Genomic DNA, 14,747 nt, shown 5'->3' on the forward strand with positions numbered 1-14,747 from the left:
AAGATTAAAACATATGAACTATATCTTGGAAGCTCTCAATAAAGTATGGTGTACATAATGAAGTGTATACCACAATCTGCTGCAACAAAGCATAGTTCATACTTTCATATTATGTGTCCACCATATCAAGTAATGCGCAGCCAACTAAAATGCCAAAGCTTTGCCTTGCTGGTCATGAGGTGTTGTTGCTTTCATAACAGTTATATATGCAACTTCGAAGGCATCAAGAACTGAATTAACCAAATTTAAAGTACCAAATTCAGATTTTCTCTTCTGACTTGGACATCACTCCAAGCAATCCAACTCAGTCAATAAACTAATGCAATTATGGGCTTTTATATGGACTAAAAATATTTTGCAAAGAACACTGAGACAATCCAAAAGACCAAAACAGAGGCACAATAGGATAATCAGAAACTATTGCACTATTTCCTCAAAGAATGAATACTAGAAAGACACAAGCTTTGAGAAATTATAATCAATCGTTAGGCAAATATAAAGAGCAAACTAAAAATTGTTAAAAGCTTTGTGGTTTTATTTTCAAGTTAATAGTTCAGTAACCAATATGTTACATACTCATCAAAGAAATTCAGATCGGAGAAGATAAAAGTTGTTGTTGTGTCAAAAACCAATCTTTACACGGGGTTGGATGCCCGACTGACCTGCCTTTGATGAGTGTATATGAAAATAGAACGTCATTTCATTTTATAATTGGGCTCAGCTATTAGGCCCATATCTGAAATTTTGGAGTCGCTTGTAAACCCAAATCATAACCTCCGGACTTCAAAGAAAATCAGATTTGTGACTGACCGAGTCAAATAAATTGGAACACCACTTGAAATCAACCACAGCGTGTTTCGAATTTTTCCTCGCATATACGAGGAAACAAAATATTATTAGTTCTAGAAGGATAGGAAAAATAGGATTGTGCTCTACTGTTTGTGATATATTAATTAATGATTAACTTTTTTTGAAAACCAAAACAACTTAGATTAATAATAATCAAATACAATTTGTGCCGCCGAATTTAACAACTCTGATTGACACTCGCATATGTGCTCTGTGACTTGGTAAGGATATAGTTATTTATTTTATATGTAAATGACATCATGCATGTAAGTGTCTAGAAAAGAAGAAAGCCACCAAATCCCACAAAAAAAAGGAAAAAAATTATAAGGTGGGGAATGACTTGTAAATATAGTTTATGTCATTGTAGACGATCAATCAAATTATCTAATTATGTACAGTGTACTTGGTCATACCTGACCATTTCGTTTTTCTTTCATGTCAGAGATCGTGGGCTAGCTAATTAATTATATACAATAATAAATTAGTACTAGGTCATAATGAAACAAATTTAACTAAACAAAAAGATTAAGCGTACATATGGATTAATTCAGATTATATTGACAATATCAATTTAACTAGAAAAGAAATTGCCTCATGCATATTCATATCGTTGACAAATTTGGACATTACGGGTGTGGAAAATCAAAAGCTCGAAATGAACTAGTATTCACGGACGCGTGAAGGTGGAAGGGTTTACACAAATAGACTTTTTCATAGAATAACTAATAACCAAATAAATCCATATGCTTGTTCTCATTTGCATGGTCTTCTATATAAGCCACATAACAGCTTAGAGATTTTCTATAAGCACTCAGTTCAGTTTTTGGTTTTTAGAAAGAATAACAAACAATGGAGCATAATCGTAGCCTTCCTCTTCCATTCATTTTCTTCCTTGTTTCATGCTTTTTCTTGGGTCGGCTTGAAACTATAGTTTCAGCACAGAGGGAAACCTATATTGTTCACATGGACAAGTCTTTCAAACCAGAGTTCCACCCTACCCACCACCATTGGTACTCCTCCATTGTTGACGCTCTCAACAATGGCAATGATCCTTCCTCCTCCTCCTCATCATTACTTCTGTACACTTACGATACCGCTATTCACGGCTTCAGTGCAACTCTATCTCCACAAGAATTAGAGATTCTAAAGAAGTCCCCGGGATTCGTCTCAGCTTACAGTGACAAAATGGCCACGGCCCACACAACCCGCTCCATAGACTTCCTCTCCCTTAACCCCTCCACTGGTCTATGGCCTGCTTCAAACTACGGCGAAGATGTCATCATCGGTGTCATCGATTCCGGCGTCTTTCCGGAGAGTGAGAGCTTCAAAGACGATGGAATGACTGCAAAAATTCCAGCTAAATGGAAAGGAATTTGCCAGGAAGGGGAAGAGTTCAATTCATCCATGTGTAACAATAAGCTCATAGGAGCTAGATACTACAACAAGGCTGCCATTGCTCAAAATTTCACCATCACTATGAATTCTCCTCGGGACATTAACGGGCATGGGACTCACACAGCTTCCACAGCCGCTGGGAACTATGTGAAAGATGTTTCTTATTTCGGCTATGCTAAAGGGACTGCCAGAGGTGTTGCACCGCGCTCAAGGGTGGCCGTTTACAAGGCCTTGTGGGGTACTGGGAGAGGCAGAGGCTTTTCCGCTGATATTACAGCAGCCTTAGACCAAGCTATTGCTGATGGAGTGGATGTTATTTCAGTCTCGATCGGATTCGGTGATGCGCAACTATATGAGAATTCATTAGCAATAGCTTCTTTTGCTGCCATGGAGAAGGGTGTGGTGGTTTCTGTTTCTGCGGGAAATAATGGTCCAGATCTTGGGACTGTGACTAATGACATTCCATGGGCCTTGACTGTTGCTGCAGGGTCAGTAGACCGATCATTTGGTGGGACACTAACCTTTGGAAACGGACTGAATCTAGTCGGGTGGACCTTGTTTCCAGCAAATGCCATCGTTGAGAACTATCCTTTAATATATAACAAAACCTTCTCCGCATGCAACTCGTCCAAATTGTTATCGGATTCTGCCCCTGAAGGGATCATCATCTGTGATCAAACTTGGCCTGTTCTTGATCAAATCCGACATGTCACCACAGCACAGTTGTTTGGAGCAATATTCATCTCAAACTCTTCTGAAATATTATTTGAATTAGGACAAGTTACATGTCCCGGTGTTGTGCTAAGCCCACAGGATGCATATCCTGTGATCAAATATGCAGAAAGCAGTGAGAATCCTTCCGTCAGCATCAAGTTTCAACAGACCTTTATTGGGACAAAGCCTGCACCATTAGCCTCCATGTACAGTTCGAGAGGTCCTTCTCTAAATTCCCCACACATCTTGAAACCGGACATAATGGCGCCTGGGACTAGAATTTTGGCTGCCTATGTTCCAACTCAATCATCAGGAGTAATTGGATCAAATGTGTTTTTACCAAGCAACTACAACTTACAATCAGGGACATCAATGGCTTGTCCTCATGCTTCTGGTGTGGCAGCATTGCTAAAAGGTGTACATCCAGATTGGAGTCCGGCCGCAATCAGATCAGCCATGATGACCACCGCCAATCCATTAGACAATACTCAAAACCCAATTCGTGACAATGGAAATCGCTTGGAATTCGCTTCGCCTTTAGCTATTGGATCGGGCCACATTGATCCTAACAGAGCACTTGACCCAGGTTTGGTATACGATGCAACTCCACAAGACTATGTGAATCTGCTTTGCTCCATGAATTTTACCAGTAACCAAATCTTCACCATCACTAGATCGCAAGCCTATAATTGTTCCAACCCATCTTCTGATCTGAATTACCCATCTTTTATTGTTTATTATGATAACCAAACAATATCAAGCACTCAGAAGTTTGATAGGACTGTAACGAATGTGGGAGATGGTGCTGCAAATTACAAGGCTAAGGTGGCAGCTCCGGCGGGTTCTGAAGTTATTGTGTCACCAGACACATTGGTCTTTGGGAAGAAGAATGAGAAACAGAGGTACAGTCTCACAATAAAATATGGAAGCGATAAGCAAGGAAAAGAATCGTTTGGAGAAATTGTTTGGGTTGAAGAAAATGGGAACCGCACTGTGAGGAGCCCAATTGTTGTATCCCCTTTTATCTGATTTCGATAGAGATGAATTGTGTGTATCATTGAATTGATGAAAATTATTGTTACATTGTTTTGTTTAATTAATTAATTTTTTAATTATCCATATTCGATGCCTATATTTGTTTTTCTTTCTCCAAGATAAAATAAATAAATAAATAAATTCTCTCTCTTTACTTTTTGGAATGTGTAATTTTTTTTTCTTTTTTTGGTAATGATAGGATGTGTATTTGATAAAGTTAGTGAGATGTTTTGAATTCAAACAAAATCCTAAATCGGTTGAAAATACAAAAGATATATACCATATAATTCAAATAGGCCAATTCATCAACGACTAATAAGTTTCGGATTGAAATCTCACCTAACAGAATGGGGCCACTTGCACTCTCTATATAGTAGAAGGTGTTAAGAAAACTTAAATAAGATTTTAATTTTGAGTGTGGTTTTGATATTGCTAATTATTTTGACAAGATATATGTCCTTTATAATGATCGCGCAAGAGCTTGATTGGTGTCATGTGGCATGAAAATGACTTAATAACATTACATCTGTTGACTGTTTGAATTATCAGAATGCAAACTTGTCCAACTTTGTCTTATAAATTACTCAATGATATGATTTTTCTTACAAGGATCAGGAAGTATTGAAGATAAGGTAACCTATGGCCTTGATTATGATAAACGAACCAATCAGCTACTTATGCTAAAATAGGTAAACGAATCAATCAGCTACTTATGCTATATAAATTTCCTAAAGTTCTCTCCATGGTGGCCTTTATTATTATTATTATTATTATTATTATTATTGTTATTATATACATATTTTTTTCCTATCCTAAAAAGAAAGCTTCACTTTCTTGCTTTTAATGAATTTATAATCCCTTTTCTTCTTACTTTTATGACATATTTGGAAGAGAGAGAAGGGCAATGAGGGAATCATCTGCACTAAAAGATAAAGAAATTGAGCTGTATAACACCGTGTATTGCAGTCAATTTTTGCCAACTTAACTTACTATTTTACATAACTATTAACCATGTTATGAAAGCGGCCTAAAGAAGAAAAACATTTACAATTCATCAATAGAAATATCACTTGATTCACGCCAGAGATTGAGAATAAGCTGAGTTTTCTTCTTCTTCTTATTTTTCCCCCCATTGATTATATAAACACCTAAATTCTTCAAATTTTTCAACTGTAAAATAATTTTAAGATTAGATCCAAATCCTTAATAACAATAATAATAATAATAATATTAGCTTCTTAAATGCATACCCACTCCAGAAGCTACTAGAAAACAAATAACAAGATTAAAAACATATGAACTATATCTTGGAAGCTCACAAGCAATTATGGTTTAAAAAATTTATATTACAATCTGCCGCAACAATGCATAGTTCATATAATGTATTCAGCATATCAAGTAATGAGGAGCCAACTAAAATGCCAAAAGCTTTGCCGTGTTGGTCATGAGGTGGTGTTGCTTCCATAACAATTATACATGCAACTTCGGAGGCATCAATAACTGATTTAACCAAATTTAAGTTACCAAACTATATAGATTTTTCTCTTCTGATTTTCTACAAGCAATTTCAAGATCAATATTTATCAACTCGGTCAATAAACTAATGCAATCAAAGACTTTTCATATATATGAAGTATGGACTAGAATATTCTGCAAAGAACAGTCAATCTATGCAAAAGACCAAAACGGTGGCACAATAGAATAATAAGAAATTATTTCAATATCTCACACAATTATGAATACTAGAAAGATACAAGCTTTGAGAAACAAGCTTTGAGAAAATTAGAATCAATCATTTGGCGAATAGAAAAAGCAAACTAAATATTGTTAAAAGCATTTTTATTTTAATTTCAAGATAATAGTTCAGTAACCGATATGTTACATACCCATCAAAGAAATTCAGATCGGAGAAGATAAAAGTTGTTGTTGTGTCAAAAACCAATATTTAGGATTGATCTGGCCTTTGATCAAGTTATTGGTGGCTTCAGATGCATAAAGGTTTTCTATATTGTGCATATGGAAATGGAAATAGAACAACACCGATTTCATTTTCAAATTGGGCTCAACAGTTACGCCCAAGTCTGAAATTTAGGATTTGTTATAAACTCGAATTTTTTAACCTTGGGGACTCCAAAGTAGGGCGTTGTTTAGTACAGTTTTTTTGTTTTTGTTTTGACCTTTTATGAAAATGTTATTTTTTTATTGATTTTGATTATAAGTATTCTAAAAGGCTTGAATTATTTTCTTAATTTAGTTAAACACTTTCACAAGCAACAGTTTTTAAATTTTAAAATTGTTTTTAATTTATCAAAAGTTATGCTAAATAGGATTTAAATCAGATTTGATTAACCGAATCCAATAAATTAGAACAACACTTCAAATCGACCACTGTATATTTCCAATTTTTTCTTGCATATATGAAACAAAAGAATTATAATTTCTAAATGGATAGAAAAATTAGGATTGTATATTTATTAATGCTAACCTTTTTCTTTTTTAAACCTAAAAACTTAGATTAATAATAATTAAATAGATTTTTTGCGGACCCGCTCCATTTGAAACATGCATCTGTGACTTGGTAAGTACATTGTTAGTTTAATTTGTAAATGACATCATGCATGAAAACGACAGAAAATTCTAAACTACCAAATCCCAAAAAAATTAATAATAATAATAATAATAATAACTATAAACTGGGCCAGTGAATCTTGCATATTTATATCAGATTAATATAAACCCGGTGTAAACGATCTATCAAAATGGTCTAATTATATACAGTATACTTGCTATGTCACTATTAAAGGATCTTTATGATATTATTATGGCTGTATATTCTTCTGTTCGATCTATTTCCTTGTATTAATATTGTATTTAAATGTTTATAATTCTAGGTATGCAGATCAATCTTGACCTGTTGTTATCAGCGAACAACTTGTACGCCACTCATCAATGAGATATACAATATTTTGCAAAATCATCTATTTTTTTAACTATTTCCTTTCTATTTGATGTGAAGTATCGTAGACCGGCTAGCTAACTAATTATATATATATATATATATATATATATATATATATATATATATATATATATATAAATAAAAAAATTAATACTAAAAGGATATAATGAAACAATTTTATAACAAAGAAAGATATATTGTCAGGACCCGTCCAAGATTCCTCCCCGGAACCCTAGACAAGCCCTGATCCCAGGAAAATACCACCGAACCTTCCTACGGAAAATCCGGCAGCACCTCCCCTAAGGGTAGGACTAACCAAAAATTACCTGCACTGAAAACACACTTCTATAAACATCCCCTTATTCCTCCCACGTTACTACAAATTGATTCCACAAATTTCAGCACATAAAAAATAACGGCAACTCAGTGCATAAATAATAACTATACGTTCAATACAGTATACAGAGCATTATACAGATAAATATGGAATTTACACAATGACAGATAAGAAGTAATACAAGATGGAGAGGAAAAAGGGAAGAAATACTTCTTGAACTTTCGGCAACGAACTGAGACGTCGGGCTCGCCCCGGACGATCAACGTCTCCCAACCTGGACCTAGGGGAACGGAATTTAAAAACGTGAGATGCTAATTATCTCAGTGAGTGACCCTATCTACTGAACACCTTTAATATTAATAATATACCAAATAAAAAGGATTTAATTAATAAATACCGAACAATTAAATAAATAAACATTTGAAGTAATATTTTCTCTCAAAACCCTTACTATTCACTCCGTTGGAAATGTTCCCCTTTTAAAACATTTTCACAAAACCCGATAATCGTACTTCCCGAAAACCAAGGGATCAAATAATTTAATAAACAACAAATAAATAAATACCCCAAATATAAATAAAATGTAATAAATTATAATAAATAATTTTTGTACTCTTTGGGGTTTGAAATTTCTATCCGAAAAATTTGTACTTGACGCACCACACCATATACCAGTGATGCCCTCCGATATCCAGCGTCTCGAGCACCGACTGGCGGGGAGATTAAAGAGAGAAACTTGCAAACGGCACTTCGGCGTCCCAACAGTACCGCTGCTGAAACCGTCATCCTGGCCAAGGAGGGGGGCGGCTGTGTGCACTATATTAGACTTGCCTGCCCTCGGTCCAATGGCAACCCACGAGAGACATAATACTTGCGCGCTAACCACATATATACCAGAACACCAATACTGTGTGAATGCGTCTAAAATAATTATTAAATCAACCGTACCATTTTTCTAAAATTTACCGTGGGAAATATACCAATTTTCACATTTACCATCCCACATATTTTCATTCAACAAACCGGTACGAAAACATCAATAACAGTAAAACAATTTTTCTCGCAACACGCGGTTTAACAAATAATATACCACGGGCATAATTATGAAAATTAAACCACCAATTTAAACAAATATTTTCATAAAATATTCAAACCAATTATGCCCAAAAATAATATAAAATCCAGACACAACAAATTACTGAAAATACTTACTCATGTGTAATAAATACCATTAAATCACGATAAAATAATAATCGGGAAATTCTTAGTAACCCAAAATTCCGTTTAGTATCAATGGGTAAATATATATATATATATATAATAATATTTTGTTCCCAATTATATTTAAATTCCACCACATGAGCATAAATTACAGATATTAATTTAACACCACATAAATATAATTAATTGCCCAAAATAGTTTTCAAGGTGGGTCACTCACCTGGAGCACGCAATTAAACCACGATCCACCATGGGATCAATTCCACGACTCACCCATGCTCCTAGAACATAATTCACACACAGTTAAATAAATTAATATTTTATTTGGGTAAATAATACCCGGTACCCGGGGGGTTAAACACAAAGGTTATCCAAAATTGTCGAATAATATACCGAATTGAAGCTTGAGCGACAAGGATTACAAATCCGGTCTTACTTCTCGGAGATCGGACCGGTGGTGGCCGGAATCTCGCTGGAAAGCTTTCGGGATTCAACTCTTCGATTCTCTCAATTCATCGTGAATTGGTGGAAAAGGACCCCGGATTTGGATTCAGGGGGTCGGAATCAGTGGAGAGGGACCGGCGGTCCAACTGGGTACTCGCCGGAACAGTGACTTCCGGCGAGCCGCAGCGGTCACCGGCAACCGTCGCCGGCGGCGGCGCGTGCGGTGGCCGTTGGCTGAGATTTTTGGCGGTTTTGTAGAACAAGGGGAGAGGATTCCAACGGGACCGGCGGTGAGGCAAACGGGATCGGGATTTGAAGATTTTCGGCGCCTCGCCGGAAAACGCTCCGATCCCGGCACGTCGGAGGTCCGGTGGCCGGGAAATTTGGTGGGCTGGCCGGAAATGAGGAGGTGGTGAGGGGTGGCTAGCGCGTGTGGCCTGAAAATGGCCGGAAACTGGGCAAACGGCGGTGGCCGATGGTGGAGGGGAAAAATCACCGTCGAGCTTCGTCGTCTCGATCCGGGCGCGTCCGGCGACTGGGGGTAGTGAGATTCTGGGGTTTGGCCGAAAATGGGGAGGGGGTCCCGTCTGGCCGGCTCGTGTAGCCCTCCGATGGCCGGACGGTGGCCAACCGGTGGTGGCCGGTCGTTTCTCTCTCTTCCTCTCTCTCTCCTCTCTCTCTTTCTCTCTCTTCCCCTGCATTTTTGCCAAATAAAAGCCACCATGGGTGACACTGTTCATCCACGTGGACCAATCAGGTGACAACACGTGGTATTTCACTATTCATCGATTCAAAAATATTAAAATATTACGGTATCCGGCAAACTTCACGCGTCCATAACTTTTTAACCGTACGTCTAAATTAGGCGTGCCGCTAGTCTGTGAACTTGTATCGATGAGCACTTTACAACCATACCAAAGTCAAAGCAAAATTCTACAACCATAAAAAGTCAACTCCCGGCACCCTTGGACAGTTTGGACCTCAACTTGTTTTGCTCATAACTTTCAAACCGTAGCTCCGTTTTCAACGTGCTACTAGTCTACGAACTCGTGCCAACGTGTACTTCGTAACGGTACCTCAGTCAACCTAGAATTCCAACCGGAACAAAAAGTCAACTCTAACCCTTTAGGTCAACGGTCAAAGTCAACGGTCAACGGTCAACCTCCGTCAACGTGCACGAATTCCGATGTGATTTGGGACAGGGTGTCACATATTTGAAGGGTAGATACGTATTAATTAAGATTATGTTGTCAAGATCAACCTTACTAGAAAGAAACAATTGTCACATATTCATATTATGTTGACAAATTTGGACAATATGCTTTGGAAATTTGAAGTTCAAAATGAACTAGTATTCAAGCACGCGTGAGGGGTCAAAATTAATCCAAATACACATTTTCATATACTAAACCGAACAACCAAATCAATATATGCTTGCTCTCATTTGTACCGTCTTCTATATAAGCACATAATAGCTTGAGGTTTTCCACAAGCTTTCAAATTAAGTTTTTGTTTTAGAAAGAATAACAACAATGGAGCATAATAGTAACCTTCCTTTCGCAATCATTTTCCTCCTCGTTGCATGCTTTTCCATGGGCCTGCTTGAAATTATAGTTTCAGCATAAAGGGGAACCTATATTGTTCATATGGACAAGTCTTTCAAGCCTGATTTCCACCCTACCCACCACCATTGGTACTCCTCCATTGTTGATTCTCTCAACAATGACAGTCCCTCCTCCTCATCACTTCTATACACTTATGACAATGTTGTTCATGGCTTCAGTGCAGCTCTTTCTCCACAAGAGCTCGAGATTCTAAAGAAGTCCCCCGGCTTCGTCTCCGCTTACAGGGACAAAACTGCCATGGCCCACACCACCCGTTCCACAGACTTCCTCTCCTTCAACCCCTCCACTGGTCTATGGCCTGCTTCCAACTACGGCCCATATGTTATCATTGGTGTCATTGATTCTGGTGTCTGGCCTGAGAGCAAGAGCTTCAAAGACCATGAAATGACTGATAACATTCCAGCCAAGTGGAATGGAATTTGCGAAGAAGGACAGGAGTTCAACCATTCCATGTGTAACCACAAGCTCATAGGAGCTAGATACTTCAATAAGGGTGCGATTGCTAGTAATATCACTATCACTATGAACTCTCCTAGGGACACTGATGGGCATGGAACTCATTCATGTTCCACAGCTGGTGGGAACCATGTGGAAGATGTGTCTTATTTCGGCTACGCTAAAGGAACTGCCAGAGGTGTCGCCCCACACTTGAGGGTGGCAGTTTACAAGGTCCATTGGGGTATTGGGAGGCGTCAGAGCTATTCATCCGATGTTCTGGCGGCTGTAGACCAAGCTATTGCTGATGGGGTGGACATCATTTCAGTGTCGATAGGTTTTGGTAACGAGTCGTTGTATAAGGATCCCATAGCAATAGCTGCTTTCACTGCCATGGAGAAGGGTGTTTTGCTTTCTGCTTCTGTGGGAAATGATGGTCCGGCTATTAGGACTGTGAGTAATGTTATTCCTTGGGCCTTGACCGTTGCAGCAGGGTCCATTGACCGATCATTTGGTGGCACACTTACCTTTGGAAACGGACTAAATCTTGATGGGTGGACCTTGTGGAAAATTATCCCTTAATGTATAACAAAACCTTCTCGGCATGCAGTTTATCCAAGTTGTTATCGGATTCTGCCCCTCATGGGATCATCATCTGTGATCAAACTTGGCCTGTTCTTGATCAAATCAGACATGTCACGGCAGTACAGTTGTTTGGAGCAATGTTCATCTCAAGCTCTTCTCAAATATTTTTTGAATTAGGATAAGTTACATGTCCCGGTGTTGTGATAAGACCCCAAGATGCATACCCTGTGATGAAATATGCAGAAAGTAGTGGGAATCTTTCCGTCAGCATCAAGTTTCAGCAGACCTTTGTTGGGACAAAGCCTGCACCATTAGCCTCCATGTACAGTTCGAGAGGTCCTTCTCTAAATTCCCCACACATCTTGAAGCCGGACATAATGGCACCCGGGACTAGAACTTTGGCTGCCTATGTTCCAACTCAACTATCAGGAGTAATTGCATCCAATGTGCTTTTACCAAGCAACTACAATCTATTATATGGGACATCAATGACTTGTCCTCATGATTCTTATGTGGCAGCATTACTAAAAGGTGTACATCCAGATTGGAGTCCAGGCGCAATTATATCAGCCATGATGACTACAGCGAATCCATTAGACAATACTCGAATCCCAATTCGTGACAATGGAAATCGTTTGGAATTCGCTTCGCCTTTAGCTATTAGATCAAGTCACATTGATCCTAACAGAGCACTTGACCCAGGTTTGGCATACGATGCAACTCGACAAGACTATGTGAATCTGCTTTGCTCCATGAATTTTACCAGTAACCAAATCTTAACCATCACTAGATCACGTGCCTAAAATTTTTCCCACCCATCTTCTGATTTGAACTACCCATCTTTTATTGTTTATTATGATAACCAAACAATTTCAAACACTCAGAAGTTTGATAGAATAGTAATGAATGTGGGAGACGGTGCTGCACAGTACAAGGCTAAGGTGGCAGCTCCAGTGGGTTCTAAAGTAATTGTGTCACCAGACACATTAGTCTTTGGGAAGAAGAATGAGAAACAGAGGTATAGTCTTACAATAAAATATGGAAGCGATAAGCAAGGAAAAGAATCGTTTGTAGAAATTGTTTGGGTTGAAGAAAATGGAAACCGAACCGTGAGGAGTCCAATTGTTGTATCACCTTTTGTCTGAGTTCTTTAGACATGAGTGGTCTATCATTCAAAGTAAAATCACATTACATGCTTATATTGAATAAGTGATCTTTAGATAGTCCATATTGCAGAACTAATTTTTGCTTTTCTTTCTACAATAAAAAGGAAAAAATTGGACTCTTGCTTTTGACGGATTAAATGGTCTGTTTTTCACCCGCTTCTGGGATATATATTTGATAACATAAATGAATCATGTGACAAAAAGGGTGGGTCAAAGACAATAGCCGATGCCCCATAAATAATTTCCTCAGCATCATGTTTTAATTACTTCTCAATTTTATTTGTTATTTCACTTTAACGTCACTCAAATCATATTCCCTCAGTGAATTCATGATTAATAATATTCCTTCAGTGAATTCATGATTAGATAATATTACAGTATTTTCATGCACTAGGTCCAACATTCAAGTTTTAGCCACATTCAATTGTCCATTTGAAGTACATGTACCTTGCCTTCATACCATCTTACCTTGCCTTTATACCATCTTCCAGAAAAGAATATACAATATGTTGATGTCTCCAATTTATCATAACCTCTTGAATTGAATGCTAAATTATCCTTAAAAAAAAAAAAATTAATAATAATATTCCATGCGTATTGTTTACTTGTTCTATAACTTTTCTTCCATGTACAAAAAGAAATAAAACCCTTCTCTTCACTTGTTTACTTTTCTCATACTTTTGCCCTGTTGATTTCCTATGCTTACAAAAATCTCTGCTGTTATAAGACTCTGATTTTGGTCTATATATATGTATATAAAGCTGATGCCCCCCAAATGTCCCTCAGCTTCATGTTCAATTCCCTAATTTTATTTGTTATTTTAACTTAATGAATATGGTATGGTATTGTCTCCAATTCATCATAAATTTTTGAGTCCAATGCTAAAATCATCCTGGAATTATCAAATTTAAATTAGTATTAGTTCATCTGAATGTATTTTGATATTTTGTTGGAGCATTAAATCGTTTACCATCGATTACAAAGAAACAAGTGCTTAAAACTCTTTGACAGCTTGGTTTCAGAACCTTAACTGAGTCACTTTCCACACTGCCCAAATTAGCTTAATTTTCATATCTAAGCTCCAAATACAAATGTAATATTGGAGCCCATTCTTACAAACGTGGATTTCTTGCTTGATTAATTATCCATGTGTAAAATTTTCATAATTCATTCAGTCCATATTTGAAACAGATTTAAGTACTGGAGCGGTTTGGAAATTAATTCATTCAGTTCCTTTTTTTCTTTTTTCTTTCTTTTTTTTTTCCGGTTTTTTTTTTTTTTTTTTTTTTTTTTTTTTTTTTTTTTATGGCTTTGACAAGACATGTCCCTTGTAAATATTGCAATGATGGATGAGCAAGAGCTTTAATGTGTTTCATGCAGCATTTTCTACCAAACAAAAATGTGTTTTATGCAGCATTTTCTACCAAACAAAAATGTGTTTCATGCAGCATGAGAATGACTATATAGGACTGGCGCCTCTAGTTTTATTGACTGTATGAACTTTCATATAATGCAAATTTCTTCATTTTCCAAACAAAAAGAATGCAAATTTCTCACCTTTTGACTTTTTTTAATTAATTAATGATATGCTTTGTCTTAAGGATCAGGAAATATATAAGATAAGACAAACACCTGTCCTTGATAATCAGCCAGCATTGCCCCTAAGGGCCAATCTTTGGCTGAGAATTATATTTCTTGGAAAAATTTGCTTTGGCAAGTATAACTAACTATTATTCACCAAAAGAAAAAAAGAAAAAAACAGAAAAAGAAGTATCGTCAAGTCAACTATTCTTTAAAAAGAATGGAAAAGAAGCTACTTTAACCGACATATCATCATTTTTAAAGGATTACAATATTGATTTGACAATTGGCAAAATGCTTTGCATGTGGGATTATCCTTTACATATGGATATTTCATATCTATTTGTCTCATTGCGTTAAAGTTCCTGTCGTATTGAAAAACATGTTTCTATAATGGTTTC

At 37.1% G+C, this 14,747-nt stretch overlaps 1 pseudogene; it reads left to right on the forward strand.

Moving 5' to 3' along the window:
- Positions 1-1,694: 1,694 nt before the first annotated feature.
- LOC107412349 (subtilisin-like protease SBT3) lies at positions 1,695-12,744 on the forward strand (annotated as a pseudogene).
- Positions 12,745-14,747: the final 2,003 nt, after the last annotated feature.

Source organism: Ziziphus jujuba, chromosome 10 (assembly GCF_031755915.1).
Source record: "Ziziphus jujuba cultivar Dongzao chromosome 10, ASM3175591v1".
Classification (NCBI taxonomy): domain Eukaryota; kingdom Viridiplantae; phylum Streptophyta; class Magnoliopsida; order Rosales; family Rhamnaceae; genus Ziziphus; species Ziziphus jujuba.